The sequence below is a fragment of the Lissotriton helveticus genome, chromosome 10, assembly GCF_964261635.1.
Source record: "Lissotriton helveticus chromosome 10, aLisHel1.1, whole genome shotgun sequence".
NCBI lineage: Eukaryota > Metazoa > Chordata > Amphibia > Caudata > Salamandridae > Lissotriton > Lissotriton helveticus.
Window position 1 is genome coordinate 934,258,659 of NC_136071.1, and position 26,313 is coordinate 934,284,971.

General features: G+C 44.2%; 1 protein-coding gene across 1 annotated transcript in view; it reads right to left on the minus strand.

Moving 5' to 3' along the window:
- The window catches only part of RUNDC3B (RUN domain containing 3B), a 1,007,829-nt gene that overhangs the window by 360,383 nt on the left and 621,133 nt on the right, over positions 1 to 26,313 (minus strand). The gene's annotated exons all lie outside the window — the stretch shown is intronic.

Below are 26,313 nucleotides of genomic sequence, written 5' to 3' on the forward strand. Positions count from 1 at the left end.
TTAATGTGTATTTGTTATGTGTATTATGTATATGTGTGTGTATGTGTATATATGTGTATTTATATATGTGTATGTTTATGTGTATATATCTGTATATGTTATTTGCATATCTTTGCACCCCCAGTGTGATTTGCAACCAACCACATTCATGTCGAATTGGTTTTAGATCCAGCAGCAGAAGCAGCAGCCTCATTCAGCAGTAGTTGGTGCCAGCAGCCGGGACGCCGAGTTCGCGGTTCCCGATTCCTGACTGCCGCGGTTCCGATTGCCGCGGGTCCCGATTGCCGCCCCCTTTGTCCTCACCTGCCAGCAGCCTACAGCGGCCCCCCCCCCTCCACTTGGGCAGAACCAGCGGAAAAAAAACATGCGAAAGCAGCGCTGTAGAGAGCGGGGGCAGAGGAGACTCCAGAGTCCAGTGAGGAGGTAGAGGTGGACCAGTGACTGGAGCATTGCAAGAAGGTGTAAGCAGTGACCGGAGTGACCGGAGCAACCAGTGACTGGAGAGTGGTGCAAGCAGCCAAGCCAAGCAGGCAAGCGGGCAGGTGCGCTGCAGCACCGCAGCACTGGTGGGCCTCAAGCGTGCTATAGTGTGAGTGCGAGAGCGTGGTCCCTTTAGCAGGAGGCCACAGAGAAGTGCCCAGGAGAGTTTGAGGTGGCGGCTCAGCTAGCCTGGGAGCGGCCTACGGCCTCCAGTGAGCCCTGCTCTCTCACTCCCTCCAATCCCCCCTCTACCGCCACCGACTGCTACCTACTGCTACCTTGTGACTAGAGCTCAGCTGCTCCAGGCAATTTTGCATCATTCCTCCACCCCACCCTCCTATCCAAACATAGTCGCACCCAAACCCCCCCCTCCTGGGGTAGTGTAACGTGGAATGCGGTCAGGGAAAGTTAGAAGCGCACCCCCGCCAAAGGACAAGGAGAAAGCCAAAGAGGCTGCAGTCAAAGAACTCCAAAGCATGAACTCCCCATGCCCCTGTCCTCCTGTTAAAGATGAATCATACTGGGGGCAAGAACCCGGAGCGTCAACAGACGCACTGCTACTGCCACTGCAACTGCCAACAAATGTAACAACCGTAACAACCACAACAACTGCACGTAACTGGCTAAAAGCCATATCAAAATCATCTACAGCAGTGACTACAGTAGCGAAACAGGGTGGCAAGACCAAAGCCATACCACTGGTCTCACTCAGGCACCACTCAGCTCCTAACAGCAGCAAAACGGCACTGTTTTTGGACTTTTTAAAAGTTGTAAAAGAATCCACCTCAGTCAACCAACACTGAAGTGACTCCGGTGCATCCAAAACAAGAGACAAAATCAGTATTAGCCCAGCCTCAGTGAGCGAGGCCACCACGTGCACTCCCAGTGGAAAAACTTCAAACCAGGAGTGCAAGAGGAGAGGTTCCCAGTCACCTCAACAATTTGAAATCCTATACGAAGCAACCATAGCCGTTCCAAGCCTCCAACTCTTATTATCCAAAGCTCTCATCCCGCTCAAACTCAGACAAAAGCAAAACAACCAAGTCTTTGAGGCACAAATACACCACCCTCCCACCTCTGTTGATCTTCTCAATCATCAGATATCACCCTCACCTTCCCCAGGTATAGACGGGCCCCAAAGTCACAAAGAAGGGGCCCCCCGCCAACGAGATGACCACAAACATCTCGCACTCAACTGGGAATCTAACAGGGAACCAGACAAAACCTCAGGGCGCTCAACACATCGAAGTTCAGGAGCTTGTCTTGCCCAATTCCACCAAAAAAAGCCTGGATTCTTCTCGTTTTTTGAAGCACAAGCAGAACAGCACCAGTGCAAGCCCCTCCGCCAGGCAAACCTACAGGAGGAACAGTTCCCCATCCCTGACACGCAGGGCTCGAACTTCTTGCTGCAATCACCCCAAACAAGGTAACAACTCATCAGGACCCCGTGTCTTCTACAAACCCCTACGTCAGTATGCCCAAAACATTGAACACAGCACCCAGGCCTCTGCAACCAGGCTTCTGCAACCAGGCTTCTGCAACCGAACCAGGCAGCGTCCCAGCTCCATCAGCCTTTCAGATCTTGCTACAAACAATGGACTCAATCACCAAAGCAATGTCTTACCACGCTGACAAGCTGGATACCGAAGTGGATCGCATAAATACCTTAGCAATCCACGTTCAGGGGGTAGAACAGAAACTGCAAAGTTTCAACGAGATGGTCTGAAAGGTGCAGCGAGACCAGGAATCAACCTATCAAACGAGCAACTGCCACTGCACCCAAATCATAGACAAACTAGCGATGGTCCCCACACTTCTGTCAGATCTTCTTGTCACAACCAGGGAAGCCTCAACCAAGATTGCCCCACAAATAGAGCAAGACCAAGAGACACCACGGGCAACGGACACCGAACGACCCCGCTCTGCGGGTGAGCAGACACCCAGTGGTGCGGTTTCCAATTTAGAACAATCACAGATTGACTTTACAGTACCTAGTCCAGCAATAGCCAATCTAAATATTTCAGCCCTCCAATCAACTGACAAAGGTGAGCAACCATTAGGTCAGCCATTTGCAGCAACCAAGACATTAACCAAGCAGGACAGAAAACATCTAAAAAACAGAAGGCACTCCAGACAGGCAATCAACTTTCCCGTCAACACCGACCAGGAATTGAAACAGAGTGACCACAATATGGCCCTCACTCCTCTGGACACAATTACAAACAAGGACCAACCGAGCCCCTCATCCATCCAACCCACTTTCCCCAGCCGCCCAAATAACACCACATGGGAACACTATCAGATTGGGAAAGTATACAGATATTTAAGCCTCCAAGGAAAGAGAAACACCCTCCATCCACCCAGGCAACATAATCTGAGAACCCCCCAATGACAAAGAAATTTACGAAAGAAACAAGTATAACTAGCCCATGTGTGGAACATTCAGTTACTGACAACGAGAGGAAAGAAAACTGCCATCCAGACATAGCCCATAACCCTAAACCAGGAAGCAACCTGGATAAAGGTCAACAAACAATCAATACAAAACATAGATGAAACCGTGACCACTCCTTCGACAATTACTGAGCCACCACTGTCCGACAAAGCATAGGGAAGGGCAGCACGCCTAGCATTGCACCAGGACTCCTCTTTAAACATCAACAAATTGGACTTTATCCCCCACTACGTATCAAGGGGAACCCATGACATCTTAAATAGAAGCTTCCTGCTCAAACTCTTTAAAGTGCTGCCCCCTCTGAGCCACATAACCACCAGCGATATTGTTAGTATAGCGTTTAAACAGAAAACGCACTTCATGGGCCAAGAAACTACCACAGCTTCATTCTCAGCCATCTCTTTTATTGAATAAATCTGTGAACAGAAGGACCAATTTGCAAACTGGGGCATTAAGCCCCCTTGCTACTCCAACCTGCTCCAACCATTCAACCATTCAGTGGGCCTGTTAAAGGGAGCCAAAGGCCCAGATCACCAAACCCCCCAAAAGAGGAAAGCGTGCACAACTAAAAAAAAATCACCATCACCTTTGCTAATCCAACAGCCTTTAAGCCCCCCGGATTTCGGGATCCAATCGCAGGTGGATCACCCCCAGATATGGTATAAACCTACACCCACGTAGCTACCAACTCACTCCCAGGCTGTAACATCTGCTCCTGGAATTAGTTCGGCCTCTAGCACTAAACTAGAAGATCCAGGCTTCATGAAATTCATTTCAAAGTACAAAATTCTTCTCTTCCAGGAAACCTGGATGACAAATCCCACACCTATAACCGGATACAAGGAATTTCAGAGGCCGGACAAAAATAGTCGCCAACTTAGGGAGAGCCAAAGGAGGCCTTTCATCTTCATTTCAACTGATACTCTATGGCAAGCTTCAATAATAGACCTAGAGTTCTCCTGGCTTCAATGTGCCAAACTCGAAGCCCCGCCCCTCACTTGCCAGCTTATTCTGAACACCTATATCCATCCAGTGTTCAAGCGAAAAAAAGAAGAGCAGGCCACTTACTAGCAACACTGGCACCTTTAAAACTCGCCCATCAGGATGCAAACATCATCCTGTGAGGGGATTTCAATATGAATTTATTGCAAGCCACTAAAGAGCACACACAGGCACCAAAACAACGAGACGTGCTTGGCAAGAGATGCACGGCCAGTCTGGCCGAGCTTTCAATGAGTATGCTAAACGGGAGCAGCCCGAAAGACAGCCCAGCAGCATACACCAGGATCACCCAAAAATCAGCTTCAACAATAGACTACACTTTTACGGATCACAACCTTTTCCCATCGATCATGAACTTCCAAATAATGGACAGGACTGAAAGCGACCACCAACTGCAATCATTCACGTTGCTAAGTAACATAGATAACCCAGTGCCAGCCAGAGTATTATCCCAACAAACGCAATGCTACAATTTAAAACGTCATGCATCAAAAACGGATTTGATCAATGACATCATGGGGACATACACCCACCTCCTGGAAAGATTTCAAATCGAACCCATAAACACACAGGCATGGGAGCACTTTACCCTAGAATTAAATAAAAAAATTCCGCAATCAGGCCGCAGGCAGAAAAGTAAGAAGACATCAAGGGGCCGATTGGTTCACAAAAAAACTCAGGACTCAAAAACAACTGAACAAACACCTTAGAAGACTACGCACCTAGTGCTCCGCCACCTCCCAGGATCTCTTGCAATTAATCACTAAAGCCAAACAAGACCTAAAAAGAGACACTAAGGTGGCAAAAAAGAGTTCCTAGAACAACTCTGGGCCAAACTCCACCATTCCACAAAACAAAGGGATTCTAGGCTCTTTTGGGAAATAAACAACCAGTTAACAAACAGCAAGAACTGGCATTACAACTCAGACATAATGGAGGACTCCTGGAGAGCCCACATCGATTACTTATACAATGAAACGGCAGCTGTCTGTCTGGCAACTTGTGGCTCAGAAACAGGCGTGAGGGCAATTGTAGCAGGTCACGTCAAAATCTCCTCCAACCCAGAAACACTCGAATACTTCCTGCAAATCTGGAAAGAGCAAGTTATAAAAATTATTTTTAAAACTCAAACCTGAGGAAGCTCCAGGACCCAACGGGCTGCTAAATGCCTTGTTCCGGTATAATCCTTCATTCTGGTCTGACCACCTCACGCCACTTTCCTCTTCCATCCTAGCATCGCTTATCATCCCAGACTCTTTGAGGGGCAGCATTTTGAACCCAATACACAAGTCGGGCTCCCTTTCCCACCACTCCAACTACCGTCTGATAGCCTTAATCGACGTGGAGGAAAAAATGTATGCATCAAACTTGTTGACTGACTTGGAGGATACGGTCAGAAGATGTAACCTCATTCCTTACACGCAAACAGGATTTAGGGCAGGGATTGGCACATTCACGAACATCACCCCGGTCACCCTGCTAGCCAACCAAGCCCTTGCAAAATCCAGACCTCTTTACGCATACTTAATAGACCTCAAAGCAGCCTTTGAAAAAGTCCAGAGAGCCAAGCTAACGGCAAAAATGCATAACTGGGGTGCCCCAACTAAACTCTTGGACGCCATCAACTTGTACTCCCAGACGTGGGTACAGGTCAGGAAAGGAGACTGGCACTGCATAACCAAAAAGTTCCAAACGCTTAATGGGTTAAAACAAGGGTGTGTGCTGGCACCCTGCCTCTTCAACATCTACACCGCCGACCTTGACAAACAACTACAGTCAATCCAATCTGACCCCCCCCAAAACTGGTCAATGTCCCCACACCAAGTTTACAATACGCAGAGGATATTGTCCTCGCACAAACACCTGTAGGCTTGCAGCGACTCAGCACCAAACTAGGTGCTTATACCATCACGGCTCAACTAACCAACAATCACCAAAAAACAAAAGTGATGTGTTATGCCAGACGAGTCAAAACAAAGGCAAACCGTAAATTCATATGGCACTTGGATGGGCAACCCATGTCCCAGGTAGACTCATACAAATATCTTGGTTTCCAAATAGACCGCAACCCTAATTTTAAATTACAATTGGGACAAGGCCGTACCAGAGCCAAACAATTCCAGTTTGCCTTTAGAGTCTTAAAGAAAAAACTTACAGGATGTTCTACAGGTCATTTGCTTAAAGCCATTTTAGCAAAATTCTTACCCTCAATCTCATATGGCTCAGAAATGTTAAACCTTAAAGAAGCCATCCCCTTTAACTCAGCACAATCTACCTTCTTTAAGGACCTGTTCTTGATCCCCCTACACATCTCACAATCCCAAATACGACTTGAGTATGGACTAAGAAACCAGACTCCTGATAGACAAGGTGCATTAGCCAAATATTACTGGAGAATGTGGGATGTAGAGGATAATACCCTTGCGCATCGCTGCTGGGAGGAAATCGAAACCCAAGCCAGGCTAAGTAACTCGACTTTCAGTGTTCTGAATGACTCCCTCGCGGAATTGCAGCTCGAGGAGGGCTGGCTCACCCTCCCCACTTATTCCAGTTTCAAAACTGTAATTAACAAGGCAATCAAATGGACTTCCATATCTTAAGACAATTAAGCCTTCTCAAAAAAAAAAAAAAACACGCCTGGGCCGTGATGCAAGGCTATCAGCAGCTGAAACCCCAACCATACTTGCTAGACCACTTTTCTCAGGAGAAAAAGCACTACCTAATGTTACTGCGGCTGGGGTCATTTCCATCAAAAGACCTGAAACTACAATGGAAATACCCCTGGCAATCCAAGGAATGCCGCCTAAGTGGAGGAGGGGACTAATCTTTTCTACATGTATTATGCATCGGTCCTCCCTGGCAGAGACCCGAAGAATGGTCCTCCGGGAAGCCTTTAGGAAGGAACAAATAAGGTCATGTAGAGCAGCCGTCATCCAATGCCTTGGAGGACTATTAATCAAACTGTGCTGTAGAGCCACAAAATTCCTGAAAACTGCAGCAACAGAACTGGAAAAAAAGGAAAAACAAACCTAATAAGTGTTAGTATTACCTGTCTAGAAATTCACTAATCGTATTTTCTGTATGTTTTATACTTATCTGTTTTTATTCCAAAATGTACATTTCATGTACGGTGGTTTTCCACCCTTTTATGATTTTTTATGAAATTAAATAAAAGTATTTATTTATTCACAAGAGCCTTGCTCCTGAGAATACCCTCAGTGATACAAATTCCCGTCCCTTAGAATAGCAAGGCTCATTCTGAGCTCCGTTCTTCACAATAGCATAATCACGAGAACCCTGCTCCTATTGACTTTTACACTCACCGAGAGCACGCCTAGACTCACCCTGATCTCTGGTCTTGATAATGGTCATCAGATCACTGTTCTTGATAATAAAGCAAACACTAAGAGTTTCCGCCCTTAGTATCTTCCATAAATACTCGGATTTGGCCCTTGAGACTAATCAAAGCCTTGTTCTTCGATAACATTTTGACCACTCAAAGAATTACTCTCGATAATAACCAGATTCATCCATCCTTTGCTCTTGATAATAACCAGATTCATATACAAACGAAAAAAGTATCTGCGGGTCAAAGGGAAACTACAAACCTACTGTGAAAACATCAATTGGAGTGCTACGAAATGAACAATTAAATGTGACTATGTGTCATGCTGCACTTAGATTCTCATTCTTGAAAAAAGTGCCCATCAGTTCCCGTCCGGTACCGCCCTACATCATTTGGGCTCTCCTTACCCAGGAGAAGGTGCAGTATGTCTATCAGTGTAGTATTGATAGAAGAACAACTTCAGAAAAATCCAGAGTTGTAGACCGGAGAATTATTTATTATGGGTAGCTGATTTACAGTGCCAAACATAAATACGTGAAAAAGGTGCTATGTTAAAATTAGGTAATTATTGAGTGGAAAGAAGTTTTTTTATTGGTTTCCCTCAATACTCCTAATATTAAAACGTGAGAAAACAAGCAGATTTAACATAATATCTGCCAGTCAGTAGGGTCAAGTTTCAGCATTTGTGACTCTAAATATGTCACTGCTTTCTTCAGGACCTGGGTGTTAATGGCTACTGTATGAAAAAGGAAAAAATATCACCTGTATATTTTTCTCAAATTTGTTCAATCTTCTCCCCTAATTTAGTAGGAGGAATAGCATCACCCCACCTGGCTGCTGCTCAGGTATGAGGAGCACCGCTCTTCCCGTCGGTACACCAAGCGTCCCTCTGGGCAATCTGGGGGGGCCAAACCCCCAGATTCATCCATCCTCTGCTCTTGACAATCACCAACTTGCTGAAAGAGTTGCGTTATGTTCAAGCTCATCCAAAACCCTTTGTAACGTCCAGAGTCAGTGGAGTGGTATTTGTATTAATAGTGAAATTTACCACAGATTAGTTTAAGGATCACTCCTAGAGCCACGCAGATCACTGCACTTGGATAACTAGACTCAATGGACACTCCTGGCTGCTCCAAGAATGATTTGTGTATCTGCTCTGAACATTCTTAATACTAATTGCATATTAACCATACTCACTCACGCTGTGATTTAATAGTACCCAGATTAACTCCTAACATCCAGACTCACTAAAAGGTATGTTGTTTGACCAACACCTAATCTGCTCTTGATAACAGCCAGTCAGTCAAAGACTTCTTCATGATAACAGAGGCTCAAAGGATTGCTGTAAATTATAAACCAGACATGCTTAAAACCTTAATCTATACATGAAGTATATGCAACAATACTCCAATCCTAAAGATACACAGATTCGAGCAAAGCCCTGTTTCCCAGATAATGCCCAGAACTTCTCAAAACTTTGTTCCTGGTAATACTCACACAATGCCTTCCTCTTGCTAATACTAAGACACACATTAAACATTGTTCTTTGCCTGGCGCACTGCTCTGCGTCACACACATTGGGATAAGAAACTCACCCTGCACACACCCTTGTGGCATGGTACATGGCTGCGTGACGCTTTGGCTCTCCAAGGTTTCCAAAGATGGGATAGAATCGGGATTACATTCCTCGGAGACATCTGGGTGGGAGACCAAATGTGAGTCTTCTCTGACCTACAGCAACGCTACTCCCTTTTCCCTACTCAATTTTACAAATCCTTACAACTTCGTGACGCCCTTATTACACATGTCACATCTGGTACCTCACTCCCTGAATTCAATCTCGTGGAAGCCCAGGTCATGATGGGCAATTTGGGTAAAGGGGGGAGTATCATGAATATACCGCTCTCTAGTGAATAACAGCCCTGTCACTTTGGATGCTTTGCGGACCCGCTGGGAGCGGTGGGTGGATCCCCTGGAGGAGGTGAACTGGCAAGATGCCGTGATGGCTCCTAAGACTTCGACATGCTCCTCAAAACTATGCCTCATCCAGCGGTACTGCCTCCACAATGCATACCTCACCCCCGTTCGCATACACAGGGCGGGTTTACGCCCCTCACCAAATTGTATACGTTGCGGCTAGGTCACGGCAGACTTTTTTCATATGGTCTGGCCATGCCCAGATCTCGCCTCCTTTTGGCCAGGTGTAGAAACCAACCTCACTAACACTTTGAGGTGACAAGTCCCACATGATCCCACCAGTCTCCTACTAGGGGTTTTTGATGGCCTAGACGCCTCCCGAGCTGTTAAGTGTTCTTGGGGACAGCATTAGCGGTGGCCAAGCGGGACATAGTGGCGGCCTGGTCGCAGGTAGGGCATCCCACTGTGCGTAAGTGGCGCAGGGGGTGGACTGGTGTGTGGCCCAAGACTAACCTCTCTTTGAGGCCCTGGGCTGCCCTGAGAAATTTGAGAAGGTTTCAGGCAAATGGCTAAACATATTGGGTTGATCTCTACAGTAACGTCTCACCTGCTTTGTGATTTTCTTTTTCATCCACGAGAGTTGCACAATGGCCTTGCATTTCGTTTGGGCCCTCTTATTACTTGCTGATGATGGATACTGGTGTATTGTGCACTGTTTTGCTGTCCTCGTTTGTTTTTGTTCACATAAAAGCTAATAAAAAATTGATTATCGAAAAAACATTGTTCTTTATAAAACCCAGACCCTCTCAAAGGTCTTACTTTATTTTCCACGTTTTGCCTAGCCCCAACATGCTACGTTATGTCCTCTTCAGAGGGCTTGAACACACGGCAGCATAGCAGGAATAGAGAACACAATAGAGAAAGCCAGAAGGATGTGTAGCAGCTGCAGACAGTAAACAGTGTGCAGTAGATGTATGAACCAGTTCAACATACTCAGATTGTGTATCAAGGTGCACTCCCTTAGCCCAGTGTTAAATCCTGTCTTCAATGAAAGGCGGAGAGAAGACTGGTGAAGAATGTAGGTTCTTTAATGTAGATCCTTCACAGCAAACACGAAGCACGTCAGCTAGTAACAGGAGTCAGGCAGTAACTGACAACAGATAGAACATCAAGCATAGAACCTTAAGAGGCATTCTAAACAATAGAGACAAGTAGAGAATAAAGATAGCCTAAAACTCCAAACCATAGATACCACACATCTCCCTTCCCCAAAACAAAAAATAAAAAAAATTTAAAGATAAAAGTCTTTGAGATAAGCAGGAATACAGGTGTTGCGAGTACTCCGTCTGAGAACAGGTGGAAGGTCAACTTGAGCAGAAATGACATTTGGAGCAGAGGCAGAACAATCAGAAATGACATTTAAAACAGAGTCAGAACAATCAGGTAAAACGTTAAAGGTACAAACATCATCAGTGACATCAGGAGGCGAACATTGGTCCAACAGCAAGGAAGAAGGACCAGGACGTTCCAAATCATCAGCTCCAGAAATAAAGGAAGAATCTTCTTGAGAAGAAGACGTGGAGCGCTGCAAATCCGGAGATAAGCAGACTGAGAAGTTGCTGTCCTTCAAGGTTTTACAGTCTTTGAAAACAGGAGGATTGACAACCACTACATTTCTTTTACTCCACCATTTCCCATTTGAAAGTAACACAGCATTCTTAGAAATTCCGATAACTTTTGAAGCAGGATAGAACTTAGATGTCTGACTACTGTTTTTCACAGGTCTTTTGACTTTGACAGAGTCACCCACCTTGAAGGGGACAATTTTGGTTTTAAACTTGTTATCATAAGCAACTTTCATTTTGTTTTGCATAGAAACAACTTTGTCACGAACGTGATCAACATTGGGCAATTTCCCATCAACTTTTGTCTTGTCAAGGACCCAGAGAGGACTAAGTTTGGAAGAACCAAAACGTTTCTTTAACAAGACAAAAGGAGTAACACCAGTTGTGGAATGAGGCGTATTATGATAACTCCACAACCTTTCTTTGACAGCTTTAGAAACATCCAAATTTTGCATGCAGGCTAGCTGGATGGTGTCTTTTAACATCTTGTTAACCCTTTCAACCATGCCATTTCCTTGTGGGCTGTACAGGGCAACAGTCAAGTGTTTGATGTCAAGATTAGATTAAAACTTTTGAGTGACATGGGACTTGAACTGGACACCATTATCAGAAACTAGATATTTTGGAATCCCTTCTCTATGAAAAAGGTCATCCAAAAAATCAATAACACCGACAGTGGAGGGATCAGGCATGAACCTGCACTCTACCCACTTAGAAAAATAATCCACAAGGACTAAAGCAAATCTTAAGTGAGGCTTTAAATTATACATGGGACCGATAAAGTCAATACCCAGTTTCTCCCAGGGGCCCTGAGGATAAGGAACGGGAATAAGAGGGGTATTCAGTAGCTTGAGGGATTTGTCTGCTTCAAAACAACAAGAACACCTACCAACAAAATTTTCCACATCAACATCTAAATTTGGCCACCAGTAGTAGAGTCTTAACCTTTTCTTGGTACCGGTGATCCCCAAATGACCAAGGTGAGCCAAATTCAACAATTTCACCTTGAGTTTATTAGGAGGAATTAACAAGGAGCCCCTCATCAAAAAATCATCCTCAACAGTAAGTTCGTCTTTGACTTTAGAAAACAATCGTAAACCAGGATCAAGATTCCTATCATCGGGCCAGCCCTTGATTATGTGACCCTTGACTATGTCTTGAACTTTGTCCAATTTAACACAATCTAACCACTCATCCTTACTGATGATACTCTCAGAAAACAACAAACCATCAACCATACCCACAACGCACTCAGAGTCCTCACAAAGAGAAAAAGAACTTTCAGAATCCTTAAGGGGACATCTAGAAAGGAAGTCAGCACGAGTATTTTTACCTCCAGGGATATGTGTAATAGAGAAGTTAAATTCATACATCCTTGAGAGCAACCTAACTAAGCGAGGACTGAGACTATTGTGATCTTTGTTCGACAAAAGGAAAACTAAGGGCTTATGGTCAGTCACCAAGATAAATCTTCGACCCCAAAGGTAAGTTTCGAAATGCTTGGTAGCCCAAAGACAAGCCAGAGCTTACCTCTCAATAGTGCTGTACCTGCGTTCTGCAGGAGAAAGGGACCTGGAAGCAAAACCAACAGTCTGTTCCACACCATCAATTAACTGAGACAAAACAGCCCTTAACCCAATGCCGCTCGCATCCACCGTAACAACTGATTGGATGTCATCTCTAAAAGAATGAAGAGAGGGGGCCTGTACAATGAGTTTCTTTAAATGCACAAAAGTTTTGTTGAGAGAATCATCCCAAACAAACTTTTCACCTTTCCTGAGCAATTTCCTTAAAGGTTCAGTTTGCAAAGCAAAACAATCCACAAATCTTGAGTAATATTCACAAAGACCGAGGAAAGACCTAAGTTGATCTTTGTTCTCTGGACTGGGACTATCTACAATGGCTTTAATAAGATCTTGTTTGGGAGAGATGCCACTGCTGGAAATGTGATGACCAAGGTAATCGATGCTGTCAACCATAAACTTACACTTCTCTTTTTTTACAGTGAAACCATTGGTTTCAAGAATGTTCAATACTTCAGAAAGTTTCTTTATATGATCATCATCACATTTGGAATAAATCAGAATGTCATCTTGGTAAGCTAACACATTGCTACAATTACCAAACATTTTGTACATGAGCTTCTGGAAGACAGAGGCAGCAGACGCAAGCCCAAAAGGCATGCGTAGGAATCTATAGGGGCCAAAAGGTGTATTAAAAGATGTCAAATCACGGGAGTCTTCACAGAGTTCAACTTGGTGATAGGCAGATCTTAAGTCCAAACACGAAAAAACTTTAGAATCACCAAGTTGGGCTAACATGTCTTGGATCTTGGGAAGGGGAAAGCAATCAATTAAAATATTTTTATTTAATGATCTCAAATCAATGCATAATCTTATGTCTTTGCTACCCTTTTTCTTCGCGATAACAATGGGGGCAACCCATTCTGATGAATTTATAGGCTCAATAACTTTGTCAAGGCAAAGCTGCTCTAAGTGTAGCTTGAGTTGAGACTTAACAGATAGAGGGACATTCCTTACTTTATGGACAACAGGAATGGCATCCTTTTTGAGGATAATGCGATGCTCAAAGTCATGAACAAGACCCAGTTTGTCCTTGAAGAGAGCACTATGTTTGGCAAGAAGTTGGTGTAAGGCAAGATTAGTGGAAGAACAAACATCAACCAAGGAGATCGGACAAGAAGTGCCTGGTCTTAAAACCATGTCTAATTTGCCTTGATCTTTCCATCCTAATATGTTGTATCCATTTTTAGCTACGTATATTTTAGTAGCAATGCACTTGTCCTCAAACTTAATGGTGTCATTGAAAAATCCCAACATGTCAATGGAATGACCACCAAATGAAACGGTGTGTATATCAGGAGGAAATAGTTGGGAAGATTTCCAGAGTAAATTAAATAATATGTCAGTGACAAAAGTGATTGGAGATCCAGAATCCACCGTCACCTGAATTACAATATCACCAATGGTGATGTCACAGATAGGACCACCATCATCCAACTCAGCATCAATGTACAAAACAATCTTATTAGAGGGAACAACTGTACATACATTTTCAGGTTCAGAAAAATCAACATTTTCAATCGTATTAACTTTTATAGGGTTTCTGTTACACACCCTGGTGAAGTGACCAGTTCGTTTACAATTAAGACAAGTTTTACTGAGAGCTGGACAACTTTTGGAATTGGCTAGATGTGATGATGAACCACACCTGAAACACGCAAAAAAAATTCTAGGCTCTTTGGAATCTTTGTTTTTAAATTGGAAAGATTTTGGTTTAATGCTTAAAGCATTGACAGTTTCAGTCAATGTTTCACTTTTATTTTTGTTCAAAACTCTTTGAGAAGAGACAGATCTCTCAATTCCTCTAGCAAGTTCAAGAGTTTCTTTGAGAGATGGATCCCTGCAACATAGCAATCTCTCTTGGACCTTTTTATTATAACAATTAACTATTATTTGATCTCTGAGGTAAGAATCCATGTTGCCATCAAACTCGCACGTTGCGATCAAAACTCTAAGTTCAGTTAAGAAAGTGTCAATTGACTCAAACTCATACTGATGTCTGGTATAAAATTTGTGACGTTCAACAACTACACTGGTTTCATCAATAAAATACTTAGCTAGTCTGGAAACAGCTTCTTGAAAAACATCCCAATCAGTTTCATGAGGTTGGGGAGAAACAGGTAAATGATCAAAAATGCGTTGGCCTTCAGCTCCAAGACTGTTATAAAGTAAGGCTAACTTCCTGTCTGGTTCAAATTTCTGACCATCTAAGGCAATAATATAACTACCAAAACCTTTGAACCATTGTTTTCATTTAGTTTTAGGTACACCTGGATCAGGAAGAAAATAGGGAGGAGTGACAATATTTTGTGACATATTAGTATAAGGTGTGAATAATGAATAGAATGAAAGTTAAATGTAAGAAAAAACACAATATAAATTGTCACTCAATTGACTTTCCTGAAGAATATTAAAGTACTTTGTAAGATGTGCACATCATCGAGTAGAATTCCTAAAAGATGTGCCGTGGGAGATGCAGAACCAAAGCGAATAAATCAAACAGAATCCAAACCTGATGACGACCATAATGCTTGGAATCCAGAACAGCGCAGTGAAAAATAATGTAAAAATGATAAACGTTGTAAAATGAAAAACGTTGTGAAAATGACAAAGAAAACGTTGTCAACGGTAATTAGTCTTCATGCGATGAGAAAGGTCTTGAGAAAACGAGCGCATGAAACTGACTGCGCATGTCAATTAGGTTGGAGAAAGTTGCGTGAACTGCACCAAGATGGAGGCACGTAGGGTGAAGCAAACGTGAGGGACGTCACTCCGTCGTGGACTGGACGGAGGATTATGACGACAGCAGCTGACTGGGAGGAAGAGACGAGTATGGCAGGGAGAAGACTCAGGGTACGTTCGATAGAATGCTCAAGCCGTGAATCGCTCGAGCGGCAGGAACGTGGAGTCTTTGTGGCGCTCGAGCGGAAGCTCGCTCAAGAAATTGAAATGCACAACAAGGATTAAGTGGCGCTGGACAGGTAGGAACTGTCAGAAATTAAAAAATGTTCCTACGACCTTGTATGTAGAATGAGCGCTTCTTCAAGGAAAAGTTCAAGCGCACTCGGGTCGTTGAGGAGGTCTCCCAGTGCTTTAGCGAATGCTGGAAATGTGAAGGAATGAATCCCAAACGTCGCCAAATGTTAAATCCTGTCTTCAATGAAAGGCGGAGAGAAGACTGGTGAAGAATGTAGGTTCTTTAATGTAGATCCTTCACAGCAAACACGAAGCACGTCAGCTAGTAACAGGAGTCAGGCAGTAACTGACAACAGATAGAACATCAAGCATAGAACCTTAAGAGGCATTCTAAACAATAGAGACAAGTAGAGAATAAAGATAGCCTAAAACTCCAAACCATAGATACCACACCCAGTCAACACTCACTCAAATAAAGCGATAGCAGCTTCGATTTGCAGCAAGATGCGTTTGGCCTGACAGTTGTGGCATCTGGAACTCCAGTTTACTCGCTGATGCATACTCTCCTGACAATTTATGAAAAGTCGATGTTTGCCTTACCTTGCCCCTTTCTCTGGGTTTTCATTTGTACTGGTTTGGAATCACCCTATGCCCCTAGGTGGCACAGGGACGTTTCTGGTTATAGCCTTCTGTGATTTGTGGGGTGGGGTAGCTGGGGCCATATCAGCAAGAATGCATACATCATGTCTGAACATGCTTCCTAAAGCTACCCTCCCCAGGGAAAACCACCCCCAAACCAACAGGCTCTCTAGACTGCCCTGTAACACCTTAACTAGCGCGAGGGTGCTTATAAGTGGCATAAGACCACATGGTTGGCAACGAAAGGGAATGTGTGTGGTCTAGCTCTAGCTTAGAAGATGCAGATTGTTCGTTGGCATCCCTCAATGCCTTGGGTAAATATGTAGCCCTCGGGTTAGCCTCCCATCCTAGAGAGAATTGCTGAAACAAAACTGTCCCTTCTCTATTCAGCTACTCATTTCATCTCTGCTAACCACATGCAAGTCAAAAAAAGAGTAAATGCTCAGTGTGTTTTTAAGATTGCAAAAGCTTTGTGTGGCCAACTAATAATGATGCCACATGTCTCTGTATTGAGTGTAATTTTTTACGGGATTCTTATTTTACCCTATTTAGATATGTATGGCTCTAGTCCGTTTTATCTATTATAGGACTGAAAGATTTTTCTAGTATGGTAAGGACTATCTCATGTTAAAGAACTGAGGCGTCGATGGGAAGACTAAAAGAGTGCTCCAAACAGGCACCCGAGTGCCTGCACTGCAATGAGGTGGTAGTCAGGCAACTGAGTGCTTACCCCGTGATGAGGTGGTAGTCAGGCAACGGAGTGCCTGTGCGGCGATGAGGTGGAAGTCAGGCAACGGAGTGCCTGTGCGGCAATGAGGTGGTAGTCAGGCAACTGAGTGCTTACCCCGCGATGAGGTGGTAGTCAGGCAACGGAGTGCCTGTGCGGCAATGAGGTGGTAGTCAGGCAACGGAGTGCCTGTGCGGCAATGAGGTGGTAGTCAGGCAACGGAGTGCCTGTGCGGCGATGAGGTGGTAGTCAGGCAACGGAGTGCCTGTGCGGCGATGAGGTGGTAGTCAGGCAACGGAGTGCCTGTGCGGCGATGAGTTGGTAGTCAGGCAACGGAGTGCCTGTGCGGCGATGAGGTGGTAGTCAGGCAACGGAGTGCCTGTGCGGCGATGAGGTGGTAGTCAGGCAACTGAGTGCTTACCCCGCGATGAGGTGGTAGTCAGTCAACGGAGTGCCTGTGCGGCGATGAGGTGGTAGTCAGGGAACGGAGTGCCTGTGCCACGATGAGGTGGTAGTCAGGCAGCGAAGTGCTGGCTCCACGATAAGGTGGTAGTCAGGCAGCGATGTGCTTGCCCTGCGATAAGGTGGTAGTCAGGCAGCGAAGTGGTTGCCCTGTGATAAGGTGGTAGTCAGGCAACAGAGCACCTGCGCAACAATGGGGTGGCTTGCATGCCCACACAGCATCCACCAGAGTGGTACTCGGGTCGTTGTTGAGATCGCCACCCCTGTCGCCGTTTCCTTCTAGTGCCGCTGCTAGCTCCTCATCATCTACAGGTTTTCTCTCCTTTCGTTAAAACAATGGAACAGTGTAACACACCATGCCTCATCCCCGTTTTCAACTCTAGACTATGTTCCCCCGTAGATAGTTTCCACAGCACGTTTCTCACTGTATTGATTTGTTCTGAGATTGTATAAATGAATTTAAGTAGATTTACTGTTGTGAAGCTGTGCATAGCAGATTAAGAGATTTTGACAATCGTTTTACTAGTTTGTTGCTCATATGTCTGGAATAATTCATTAAACCAGTGGCTCACTTATTAGTGAAATAGCACAGCGTGTTAATGTCCTAACGGGCAATGTTTTATTTGAGGCACTGATTGAAGGTGGGGCCCACCGGCACTCATTTTTAAGGACTGGGACTAAGGACTGGGACTATAAAACCGACAAACCGAGCAAAGAGGAAGACACAAAAGATGGAAAAAGAAAGAAAAAGACCTAAACGTGATAAAATGAGAAAGAATGGATAAAAAAAAGAAAATGCAAGAGTAAGATAAAGTGAACGGAGTGTTTGCTGGTAGAATAAAGAGGCATGACTTGTCATCAAGATCAGGCAGCCTCAGACTTTAGCACCCCAACATTTGGTAGGGAGGCCACGGGCTCTTGAGTGAAACTTTGGGCTCCTGCCAAACATTATGCACTCCTCAATGGTGGGATAGTGTGAGTGTAACCTGGAGGTCATATGTTTGAATCCCAGCTGAGCATTTAAACCTTCTGACATCCACAAACGTTTGATAACTATACAATGTGCTGAGCATTGGGCAATCATTTATAGTGGTACAATCATACAACACACGCACTAACTAGAAATGGTTGTTCATTTAAAACAATAGGAACCATCACTACACATCATTGAACACCTAAACATACCAGACTCAGCTATACCCCACCTGAAGGTCATCTGGACAGCCAGACCCACAAAGAGGGGCACCTCAGATGGCTGAGAGCGTTTCAAGAAGACATAAATGACACAAATCCACTACTCAGATGCTGATAACACCACAAAGTAGTATGAATATGTCCGGATACAGAACCATCTGTTTCTGCAACAACTGAACAAAGCTTGGTTAAGGCAGTTTCTGAAAAAAGGTGAGAAGGCTATGGCATGGGCAGTCACTTGTCCACTGCCCCTTTCACAGAATCTGAAGCAGCTCTTAGGCTGTTCTTTTTTAAAGACAGGATCGTGCAAATGTATGCACATCTGCTGCCACACCCTTGACTTTTTTTGTTAAAGATGAAAGATCGCCCTAAAAGCCAGAAAGCATTGGAAAACCCAATAAGTTTCAAAGATGAAATCTTTGCCAGTGCTTGTTATTTGATAGATTTCAGTCATTGGCCACACCTTTTCACTGCAGACTTGCTGCAAAGTAGAAGAAAGGCACTCAATGAAGTGACTTCTTATTTATAGGACAAAATTGTGAGGCATTTCCTAACTACCGGAACCAGCACCAACAAATTGCTTTTTCTTTTGCAAAACAAAAGCAATATTTCCTACTCTGCCATAACATGGGAGGCTGGGTTTGCAAAACGTGCTCCGACAGTATTGGAAGAACCTTTTTCGAAGAATATCTCCCAACAGTTTGGCAAGGGACATTAACTTTGGCATTTGGACTGCGGCTGGGGCAGTGTCTGAAAAAGTGCCTAACACCCAGCTTTAGCCTCTTTGTGGGCCACACACCAAAGTGTGCATTAGGTGCTTAGCCTACTTATAGAAGCTCAGCCTTCTTCAGGATTGAAGATCCCTCCAGAGGCAGCCTTACATTTTCCAGTAGGTTTTTTCTGGAACATAATTTGAGGTTAATTTTGGATACATACGTGGAAATAGAGATTCAAGTGAGAGGGAATATCATTTTTTACAATGTAACGCTAACAAGTAGTAGGCAAGTTTCCTGCAGCAGCCTGTGGAATGTCCTTCTGGTTCGAGGATCATTCTGACAAGCAAGTGAGCTGAAGAGTTTTTTTATGTGGTTATTCATTTGCCAAAGGGGCATAACCTTTGCCCAAGACACAAAAAATATCCAAGGTCTTCCCATTCCACATTCTATTTATTTTACAGCACCTTTTTCAGGATGGACCATCTTTTGAAAGAGGGCAGAGATATAAGAGAATTATTAGATTTCAAAATAGCAAATTCGCAACACCCTATCCCTTCCTGCCGTTCACTTGCTATCTCACTCCTTTAAAACCCTTCACTTGGCAGCTTGTGGGCTCTGCCATTTACAGATGAATAGAGGGCTTCTCTCCAAGCAGAAGTGGTCATAATGTCATCTACTTCACCCGACTTCACATAAGAAAACATCCTTGTTCCTCAACTGCACAAAACAAAATAGCCTAGTTAGTTCTTTCACAGAATTAGGATTTTCATGCCAAGTAGAGTATGAAGTTCAGATTTGAAAATATTCTCAACCACACAAGATCTGATCAGGAGTTAATTTGCGTTTGACCACTCACAGACATGGCCAGCACTAAGGTGCTACTTACCCCACAGAGTTGGGAGCTGTACAGTATTTTGTTTAAATTTATTTATAAAGTTTTATATAGTGCTTCAATATGAATGTTTTATTTCATGCCTCATACGTGATCCAATGAAACAGGGCAGGGGATCTGTACTCTTACAATTGCTTATATGTGGCTCTCATTGAGAACCTTTAGCATGAACAAGTACATACAAAATCTGCTCATCCACTGCTATGAAGTAGCAAGGGGTGTAAATTAAGGTTGTTTAGTAATGTTATTATGTTGCTTCCCCTGTGCTCCCCTACCTCGCCTGGATCTCCAGAGACCAGAGTGATGCAGAGTCAAGTCAAAAGTAATGTTTTTTTAGACCTTCGGTCCTGAAACAAACATTATTTTTCCATCTTTCCATAATACAATATCATTTATGCACAATAAAATTACAATACCATAATAAAGAGTTATTTAATTTTGTAATCGAATTCCCATTATCCTAAAATTAAATCCATAAAATCCCAAATTTATAAACACTTAAAACTTTTTAAACTTCAATCATGAATCTCCCCACTGCACATGCTATGTCCAAATAGGTCAGTTCCGTTAACAATTCTGCCGCCTATGACCGGTTCTTAATACCATATTTTAAAAATATTGGTCGTAAAAACAATTTCCGTGCATCATGGACCTTGAGACAATCTAATATGTGTAAAATATGGCTTTTCGTGCCTAAATTGCTGGTGCAACTTCCTACGGGGTCCATCATAACCTCTTATTACATCATTCATATAACAAGGATTGATTCCTATTCGTAATCTAAAAGCTTAATTTCTAAGGTAGCGATTGGGTAGTATATCTATGTATGGGAACTGTTGATCAGATTTCCATGATTTAATCATAAAACCCCAAAATTCCTCCCCCCCCCACCATCACTCCCCCCCCCCCCCCCTCCCAGGTACTGGCAATCCTGTTCGCAAGACGTTTCTTTCCCTAGTATCTTCAATTCTCGTCTTTCAACATTAATTTCTATGGCCTGAGGGGTCAGTTTAACTCCCAGTTCTCTAAATACTCTAACATTTTCCTGACCCCTGATGCCCATTTCAGATCACTCTGCAAAATTTCCCTTTTGCACCATTCTGCAATTTTTTGCTCCTCCCATTTCCCAGGCGTTGCCAAAATCTTAATGCCATACATGCCATTACCTCCCAAGATACCATGCCCGTTTCTATTCTTACCGCCTGAATCATAGATGATCTAGGTAGAGATAGTACATTTTTTATACATTTTCCCTCTTCAATATCCTACACTCTTTTGCCACTCATACAATATTTCAGCTCCATATTGGAATTGAGGCGGTATCATGGCCTCTTATGCTTTCAAGACAGGTCCATCTGACCTTTCTCCATATGTCCTATTACATTTTTTCAACCCGAAAACTGAGGTGTGCGCTTGTATTCTTAATGCATTCAGATGAGTTTCCCATTTTAGGGATCTTTCAAACCATATCCCTAAATATTTATACTCATTCACTATTGCCAACTTAGTGAAGCCCAGAAACACACCACATTTCTTCCTTTCCTTACCAAAGCTCAAGACCTTGCTTTTGTCTAAGTTTTTTCTAACTAAAATATTCATTGAACACATTCAGCTTCCTCTGCAGACCTATCTTTGCTCAATCTAAAATGACCAGATCGTCTGCATAGAGTAGGCAAGCAATGGGTTTCCCATCTAATTTGGGACTAGCACCCCAAACCTTTAATATAACTGGTAAGTTGGCTGTGAAACAAGAGAAGAGCAAGGGGGGGCCAAGACACAACCTTGTCTTAACCCATTTTCAATTGTCATCTTCTTGGACAAGGTCCTATCTAAGTGAGGCAGTGGAATAGCAGCTGGTGGTCTAACTCACCTTCTCCCCCCTCTATCATGCCTCCAAAGGCCCTTGGGAGGTGAGAGATTATGAGTAACGCATTGCCTGTACCAGCCACCATAGCCAAAGGTCTTTCTTGACCCATTCTGACAAAAACAGGTTGGACTGATGAGCAGCTCTACCAGACCCACTGTAAGCTTGGCGGTGGAGCCCCGCTCTCAGTGTGAAGCAGAGAGTGGAGTGTGCTGCTTTGGGCAGGGGTGATGGGGAAGGCATAGAGGGTGATGGGCTATTGTGGCATCAGGGTGATGGGATATTGTGGCATGAGAGTAGATATTTGCTTTGAATTGGAGAGGTGATGGTATATGCAGAGGGCAGTGAGGATGGATGGTGAGATTGCCGTGTATGCATTTTTTTATGCTTGAGGAGGTACAAGGCTTAACAATGACAACAGTGCAGGTGGTGCAACATTTCCAGGTCTTCTTTTCTTGATTTTGGGTCAGGAAGATAAGGGGATGGCTGACAAGCACATGGTGAATCACAAGGTGGGGGAGAGTGCAATGTTGTTTCGGACTATCCCATTACTCGTCTGCCCCTACCGAGCAACTGAAAAAAAGGGGCTCGTGATTTATGGGTGCTGGCATACAGAACGTTAAATTGTAAATGAGTGAAAATAAATTAAAGGAATTCAGACATATCTCCAAGTGCTAGCCTAGTTTCTGCGAGGCCTCCGGGTAGTTACGCGCTATACAAGTGCAATTTTTCATTTCATTTCATTTCGTTTCAAGCCTGCTTTCATAAGCAAACCATGCACTGGGGGGAATGGGGTGGGGGGAAGGCACATGCAACAAAGTGCATGGACCTGCGGCTGGGGCATGACTCAGGCCACAGAATAGGTAAAAAACAAAAAAAATAAGTTCTACATTAAAACAAAAAATCTGAGGAAGATGGAGTTTTGCAACAGGAACATGTTGATTCATTATTGCTCAAAATCGATATCATGATTAACCCCAAAGATACGACCAACTACTTAGAGAAACCTCTCCACAGCCACCTGAACAATTGCATACAAATGTTGTATTTAAGGAAGGAATAGGTGGACTGTATATTCTAAGCGCTGACCACCTGCATTAACGTAATGACCTGATAAAATCTACAGATTCATTATGAACATGCCATCCTTATATATAATCTTAGAAGGGGAATACAATTATGTATTCGATCTTCTATGGAGTTATCCTGAGAAAAAGAGATTAAAGGTATCTCAGAGGAGGAAAGATGTCAAAAAATTCAGAAAATATGCAGAGTATTTCTAGAGCCCCTTCAAATACTTATTCATTGATTATTGTGGATGTGTCTTACTTGCTGCCTGCACAAAGGGAGACTGAATTACAAACCGTTGCTAACTTTTCAATAAAATAAAAGGCAATTTAAACCATGTTCGTTCACTGTGTTAACGTGCAGCCTTATCGTGGGTTACGTTATGTGGGTTGCATTACTGCCGTATAGCACAACATGCAGCCCCACAGCCACTTCAGAGAAGCCACAGGTGAACATCATATTTACCATACCACATTTTAAAGCGCAGCTTTGTCAGAAAAAACAATCATCTTAATCCAATTACAACAGGGCACACTCTAGTTTAAAAGTGCTTCTGAGCACAAGTACACCATGGTGGCAGTGGGCGTGTCGACGTTTAGCACATACTGGGAGACCACAATTACATATATCTGCAGAAATTGGAGAACCTCAATGTACCACACCCTGCACCACGTGGAAATATCAAGACCTCTAAATCTGAATGACTCAAGTATACACTGTGAAAGAAGGATCCAACAAATTCCTATCACATAAAACACAGATTGATAGTTGGATGTCATCTTAATGCAAATGGCAAGGGAGGCGCGCTGGTTTCATCATGCGCACCTCTGATAGAGCTTATTAATATCGTCAGGCCTGCCACCTTGAGTCATTCTTCAGTGCTTCAGCTCACCTTCAATTTAATTTTTTCAATCCTCACCTATTTCACTATACCTCCTTTATACTAAGCCCCGTTTCATATCTGCCCAGCTTGCCATTTTCTTTGTCTTGTGTTTAAGTTAATGTTTCATTACCCTCTAATTTGTCTATTCTTTTTTTTTTTTTTTTTTTTTTTAAATCTCTTTATTAGCATCAGATTGGTTCGTGCAAGCATACAATCACACAGTAAACTGCTCACAATGAAAACATAAATGGTCATTATACAAAGTTAGTAAGTGGAGGACTAAACCAATAATATTACAAGCATTGTAACAGTCTAGAGTCTTATTTTCCGTTTTCCAGATCGTAAGGAGAATAGCACATGTGGAAAGTTGATGCAAAGAGACATAACCTGTTTCAAACATAACAAAAACGAATGAGCCTTCGTGACAGAGAGAGCGGCAAGCAACACAGCAATTACGAGCAAGATGGCATCAGCAGTGGCATAGGCATACGAGGGTAGATAGAACGACAAATGAAAAGACTTGGGTAAAGCAACCCTTCCAATCGGGGCAAAACATGCAAGGAAACGGGGGAGGGAAACCTCCCGGCCCCAACCAGCATATACACTAAAATCAGCAGCTCACGCATACCCCTCTCCAATAGTGTGTAGATGCTAAGTCCTTTAGAACGCTATAGGCAGCGCACAACTGTCTCACCAAAACCACCTAGCCCACCCCTTCCGGGACAATAGAACTAGCAGCTTGGGAGAGGGTATCCCGCGTGATCTTGCTAACATACTGTCGATATGGGCCCCAGATGTCGATCGGGCGTGAGGCAGTTGGGACCTGCGTGGAGTATTCCACACTATTGGTATTGCATTGGGCAAGGCTGCGCAGCCACTTCTTGGAATCGGGGATTCGTCTGGACCCCCAGAGTAAAGCAATTTCCCGTTTTGCGAGCAAGAAACCTATGGCAGCAAGCTTACGCGTGGCGCGGGGGAACTCAGCGACATACCCAAGCAGTGCAATCTCCGGCCTGTGTTGCAGTTCGCATTCTAAAATGTCGCCCAAGATGCGGTGTACCTGTAGCCAGTAGGTGTGTAGTTTTGGACAAGTCCATGTGAGGTGTGCGAAATCGGCATGTGGAGCCGTGCATTTAGGGCAGTGATGAGGTCTGGCCGGGTCAATTCTGTGGGCCAGCGCTGGCGTGAAGTATAGGTGCCTCAAAAATTTAAAATGTATTAGCTTATGCCTACTGTTGACTGATACCTCTTTAGTGACGCAGCAACAGGCAGTCCATTGGTCGTCCGTGATAGGACCACCCAGATCAGCTTCCCAGGCCGCACGAACCCCCGCATCCGAAGCAGGAAGGGCCTCCACACAGAGTCCATACAGCCTGGAAACCATGTGAGCTCCCGTTTGTGACTGGAGTAGGAAAGTCAGCGCTGCCATGTCATCTGGCGGTAGTGGGAACGAGGAAAACTGAGCTCTAAGCATGGATCTCACCCTGGTCAGGACAAAGGAATCCATAAACGTCCGGTCCGTGAATCGCGGGTCCCCGGACACCGAAAAAACATGTCCGTCTGGGAATAGAGCTCCTATTGTGGCGAGCTGGAATTTGGACAACGTTTTGCGGACCACTGCCTCCGCGGTGATGGGGAGCCAGTGAGGGTTAGGTAGTGGAAGAGCCGGAGAGTACAACACGTCTAGCTGGAGCAGTTTACGCAATTGCAACCAAGCCCACGATGTGGTGGACACAGTTTGTATGTCGAGCGGGTCTCGGGGTAAGCCTTTGGGCAATATCGAATTGAGGGCAAGCGGCAGTACTAAGTCTGCTTCAGGCCTCAGATATGGGATCCGAGCGTCCGGATGGAACCAAGGATGCGCATAGGCGCATTGCGCGACCAGGTAATAAATATAAAAGTCTGGCACTCCAAAGCCACCTCTCTCATAAGGCAGCGTAAGGATTCGCCACGAGACTCGCGGGTTCCTGTCCCCCCACACTAACCGCAACAACAGAGAGCGTAGTTGGGTAAAGAAGATTTGAGTGAGCGGGATCGGCAAGTTATTAAATAAATATAGAAAACGGGGAAGTATAATCATTTTGATTATGGCGATACGGCCAGCCATCGAGAGAGGGAGGCGAATCCAACGCGCTATATTATCCTCTAGAAAGTCTAACGCCTGGCCGTAATTTAGACGTATCATGGATACCGTATCTAGACGAATGTGGATACCCAGATATTTCACCGAATCAGTATTCCACTCAAGCGGGAACGGACATTCCCAGCGGGCAGTGGAGGGGGTGAGTGGAAAGATATCAGATTTGTGCCAATTAATACGAAGGCCGGAGTATTTCCCAAAGCGTGTCACCTCCAGCAGCAAGGGCGCCAGGTTGGTCTCCGGAGACCTGTCATATAGAATGGTATCATCTGCGTAGAGGGAGATAAGTAACGGACCCGTCCGAAACTGGAGCCCGCGGTGCAAGTGGCGCTCCTGAAAGTGTCGCACCAAGGGATCCATGGCCAGAATATACAGTAGGGGGGACAGGGGGCATCCCTGCCTGG